Raw genomic sequence first — 5,727 nt, forward strand, 5'->3', positions numbered from 1 at the left:
TTTGGCTAACGTTAAGTTAGCTCTTATAACGTCATTCATAGGTAAACACACTGCCAATAGCAATCTTAGCTACTATACTAGACGGCGAAACAACACAAAAACACATTGACTACACATTCTGTTGTTTTAAAAACCCACAATGCACAGAGGTGAAACATATCTGTGGCATACCTCCGGCCGCCGCTAGGGGCGCTAATTTAGGAAGGCTCCCGTGGGTCGTATTAGAGCAGTGTTTCTCAACCGGGGGTCCGCGGACCCCTAGTGGTCCGCGGTGTAATTGCAAGGGGTCCGTGAAAATAAAATATCTTTAAAAAAAAGATCCTATGACATTTATAGAAATAGGATTATTTTACTCAAATGTGACTGAGACCTTTATCTACCTAAACTATAAAGGGTAACAGGACTTTTTTCTCTAATTACATCTGTTTCACAAGTGTAATTTATTGTATTTTAATAAGAGATCTCGCTCCCGTTTGCCTTGTTAAAAGTTACTGCATAAAAATTCTGTTGTTACATATATCTGAAAGTTACTGAATACATATTCTGTTTAGTTACATATATCTGAAAGTTACTGAATACATATTCTGTTTTGTTACATATATCTGAAAGTTACTGAATACATATTCTGTTTTGTTACATATATCTGAAAGTTACTGAATACATATTCTGTTTTGTTACATATATCTGAAAGTTACTGAATACATATTCTGTTTTGTTACATATATCTGAAAGTTACTGCATAAGAATTCTGTTTTGTTACATATATCTGAAAGTTACTGAATACATATTCTATTTTGTTACATATATCTGAAAGTTACTGCATAAGAATTCTGTTTTGTTAACTATATCTAAGTTACAACTGAAAGCTCTTATTTTTGCCCCAAAGAGTGAATAAATGCTATAATGCCATTTAAAATGCAGTTTCTACTGTTTCTATCAAATTGCAACCCCCCCTCCCCCAAGATCAGGTGGAGGGGTCCTCAGGGTAGATCAAAAATACACAGGGGGTCCAGGACCCCAAAAAGGTGGAGAACCACTGTATTAGAGGACAAACGACCCATGTGTTCGTATGGGTTGGAGGACTTGTCGTCCTAATTCTAACCCCAATCCCAAACCCAAATCCTAACCCTAAAATAGACCACCGAAGAAGTAAGGACGGGCCAATGTGTCTTCACTTTGCAAAAATATCCTCGCTCAAACTCAGACTGGTCCTCACGAGGATGGACGTACAAGAACACACACACAGAAATTCGATAGCGTGGCATTGAGATGTAAAGGCAGCACACCTCTGCACAGTCTCCTCCTCCTCGTGGCGGTGGACCGGGCCTCATTTGGGGGAAAAGCTTTCTGAGCAGCGCAGAAACACCGTTCTGACACCTGTCGAGGCCCAAGACTCCTGCTGAACTTGGAAACCTTGAGGAAACCGCATACAGCGGTGTGTCCTCCTGGTCGATACGTTCAGAACATGTTCAGTTCGGTTTCCTGACATGCCCGGTCTCAGGCTGATCCACGAGGAGGCCGGTGGAGGTGCAGCCGTCATGGGTCAGCGGCCTGCCCGTAATGAGGCGGGGCAGTGTGCGGATACTGCCAAAGCACATTACAGCGTTTTCTCTTCAAAGCCTTCGGCGGGACGAGTCCAAGGCGTAGACGCCGACCCGCCGCCGTTACGTGCTCCTGCAGCCGGCTCGGGGAGAACGACCAGAATCAAGTGGACAATGTGAGTACAGGGACGCAGCTGAGCCACTCAGTAATGAAGCGAAAACAGTGTGCGTGAGGAGAGGTGGCTGGATGTGTTACCCCTGCTTGATACCTTTTGCCAACATTTCCTTTGAAACGGTACTTCTAAGTGTCTGTGATCTAACTCCCTCACTCTCTTGTTGCCTCCTTCTCTCTCTCTCTCTCTCTCTCTCTCTCTCTCTCTCTCTCTCTCTCTCTCTCTCTCTCTCTCTCTCTCTCTCTCTCTCCTGCTCTCCCTTTTTCTCCATTTCTCTCTCTCCAGCTCTCCATCTCTCTCCCTCTCCATCGCTCTTGCTCCATCTCTCCCTCTCCACCTCTCCCTCTCTTCATCTCTCTCTCTCATCTCTCTCCCTCTCCATCTCTCACCATCTCTCTCTCTCTCTCCTGCTCCCCCCTTCTCTCTTGCTCTCTCTCTCTCTCTCTCCTGCTCCCCCCTTCTCTCTTGCTCTCTCTCTCTCTCGCTCCTGCTCTCCCTTTTTCTCCATTTCTCTCTCTCCAGCTCTCCCTCCACCTCTCCCTCTCTTCATCTCTCTCCCTCTCCATCGCTCTCGCTCCATCTCTCTCTCCCTCTCTTCATCTCTCTCTCTCATCTCTCTCCCTCTCTCCTGCTCTCCCTTTTCTCTTTCTCCATCTCTCCCTCCCTCTCTCCTGCTCTCCATCTCTCTCCCTCTCCATCTCTCTCTCCCTCTCCACCGCTCCCTCTCTTCATCTCTCTCTCTCATCTCTCTCCCTCTCCATCTCTCACCATCTCTCTCTCTCTCTCCTGCGCCCCCCTTCTCTCTTGCTCTCTCTCTCTCTCTCTCTCCCTCTCCATCTCCATCTCTCACCATCTCTCTCTCTCTCCTGCTCTCCATCTCTCTCCCTCTCCATCTCTCACCATCTCTCTCTCTCTCTCCTGCGCCCCCCTTCTCTCTTGCTCTCTCTCTCTCTCTCTCTCCCTCTCCCTCTCCATCTCTCACCATCTCTCTCTCTCTCTCCTGCTCCCCCCTTCTCTCTTGCTCTCTCTCTCTCTCGCTCCTGCTCTCCCTTTTTCTCCATTTCTCTCTCTCCAGCTCTCCCTCCACCTCTCCCTCTCTTCATCTCCCTCCCTCTCCATCGCTCTCGCTCCATCTCTCTCTCCCTCTCTTCATCTCTCTCTCTCATCTCTCTCCCTCTCTCCTGCTCTCCCTTTTTCTCTTTCTCCATCTCTCCCTCCCTCTCTCCTGCTCTCCATCTCTCTCCCTCTCCATCTCTCTCTCCCTCTCCACCGCTCCCTCTCTTCATCTCTCTCTCTCATCTCTCTCCCTCTCCATCTCTCACCATCTCTCTCTCTCTCTCCTGCGCCCCCCTTCTCTCTTGCTCTCTCTCTCTCTCTCTCTCTCCCTCTCCATCTCTCACCATCTCTCTCTCTCTCCTGCTCTCCATCTCTCTCACTCTCCCTCTCCATCTCTCTCTCCCTCTCTTCATCTCTCTCTCTCATCTCTCTCCCTCTCCATCTCTCACCATCTCTCTCTCTCTCTCCTGCTCCCCCCTTCTCTCTTGCTCTCTCTCTCTCTCTCTCTCTCTCTCTCTCTCTCTCTCTCTCTCTCTCTCTCTCTCTCTCTCTCTCCCCGGCTCGCTTGCTCTCTGTCTGCAAATCTTAACATGCATCTACGGGGGTACATTGAAGAGTGGGGATAAATGTGACAGCAGCAGATATATTCAGACCTACTACGCGAGCAAAGTGCCAGAGACATCCAGGAGGGCGTGCTTTGTCCTCACAGCCACCACGGCGCCCCACCGTGCACATCTCCCCTTCATCCAAATGAGGTCCTCATCCTTACATAAAAGATACCATAGAACACTTTCCCCCCTTATTCCCAGTCCTACTGGCAGATTATACTGCTAAGTAGATAACATGTAAGTGGTTCGGTGTTTTACATACATGCTCCATAACGAGGTACATTTTAATCTTTTTTTTTTTTTTTGCAAAATTACTAAATTCGGACTTAGTGTGCGTTCAGGGAATTTGAGTTGTGATGCAAAACCCATTTTGTGCACCAACATAACTGTTAGCATTCATCCTGTTCTTATAAATTAGAATATCTATCCATCTATCTATCTATGCATGTATCTGTCCATGCAATATACATATGAATCTATGTATACATACATATATGCATGCAGCGATCCATGTATGCATACATGCATGCAGCGATCCATGTATGCATGCATGCATCCATCCATCCATGCATGGATGCATGCATATACATCCATCTATGTATTTTGAATGGTGATTGAATTGAGTTGTGACGCAAAACCCATTTTGTGCACCAACTTAACTGGAAATTGACTGTTAACAATCATCATATTCTTATAAATTAGAATATCTATCTATCTATCTATCTATCTATCTATCTATCTATCTATCTATCTATCTATCTATCTATCTATCTATCTATCTATCTATCTATCTATCTATCTATCTATCTATCTATGTTAGTCAGCTCCTCATTTGCTTGTTGATTAACTGGTATTTTAAATTTACTACGATGCTTGAATAATAAATCTCGTGTTACAGCGCCACCGTGTAGAGGCTGACCTTGAATAAATTACGTCTCATTTGGGTAACATACCAGATCCCGTATGTCGCCCACCGCCAGAGGAGACACCCGTGTTATCTGTGACACCGCTCTCCAAATTTCCACAAAAAAAAACCCCATTACAGTCGAGAAATAAACGTTACGTTCATATTAAAGATAAAATCAGCAATTTATTTGACCATCTCAATTCGACGTGTTCACTTATGTTGCAGAAGAGTTTTCACCTTGCAGGTGGAAAATGACTTTCGGGTATCTTCTCGGCCCCCTCGACTCGAAATTCAAGTCTATTATAGTCCAACCATTACCGATACAGACACATATGTCACTCTCAAAACACACTCTTGCTATCCGTGTTTGTATATAAGATCGGACCACATGGTAACACTGCAAAGGTTACGTATAATAAAAGTACAAAAAAGAACAAGAAAGCATTAAATCTGATCACTTAGTTTGCAAACACAGCCGGTGGTGATAGAAAAGAGCTGAGTCTGCACTGAACATCCTTACAGCTGTGATCAGCATTGTGGACAGAGACCGCAGAAGGCAGGAAAGATTGGTGTGCTACCCAGACCCAAGCAGGAATCGGGAACACTTTGTCATTCCATGTCATGCACTTGCGTTCACGAAATGAAACGAAATGTCGTTTCCCCCCCCAGCCCACAGCAGTGCAACACAAAGACCGAAACATGCATCCAAGAAGTACAAGAGCACATACTCCACCCAAACTAACAACATACTATATCCAAGATACGTAAACAACAAAAAAACTCAAGATAGCAAAACTGCTGTGGCCCGGACCCGTCTCACACCCGACCCTTCATCCGGCCCACATACCGCGTGGGATGATGGCACTTGGGCGGTCCGCTCCTGTTTGCCAGATCTGGGCCAGAACCGAGCCGTAGCGATGCCGCATGTGCCACATATTTGCCAAAGGTGGCCATATTTGTTTTGTGATATTTTGGCCACTTCAGGGTCACATCCAGATCACATGTTGCCCAGAGCACCGCAGCTTTGCCAAAAAAGGCCCACATTTGATTTGGTATATTTGGGGCATATTTGCCGTTCTACATGTGGGCCACTTCAGGCTCACATCCCTTTTGTCAGGGCCAGAAGAAGACCATCAGTGCCGCATCGTCGCCTGAAGTGGCCCACATCCGGATGCTATCTGGAAAATCACTGTCCAGGACAACGAACGCCAACCAGGAGGACTGTCGGAACTGCCGGTCTGCACGGGCTAGCAGTTAGCTTAGCCTGCCCCACTTCCCGTCCTGTCAGTCTGCCCTTGGTGTTTCTTTTTCGGGCGCAGCTCCAGGTAGGGCTGTGGTCCCTGGGCCCACTGGACTCGGCAGACCAGGCTGCCTCAGCCAATCCAACACTAGCTCTCCCAGCCAGACACCGTCGACACACCTCTCCACGCTCCACATGACGA

Source organism: Lampris incognitus, unplaced genomic scaffold, assembly GCF_029633865.1.
Source record: "Lampris incognitus isolate fLamInc1 unplaced genomic scaffold, fLamInc1.hap2 scaffold_229, whole genome shotgun sequence".
In the NCBI taxonomy this organism is placed as follows: Eukaryota; Metazoa; Chordata; class Actinopteri; order Lampriformes; family Lampridae; genus Lampris; species Lampris incognitus.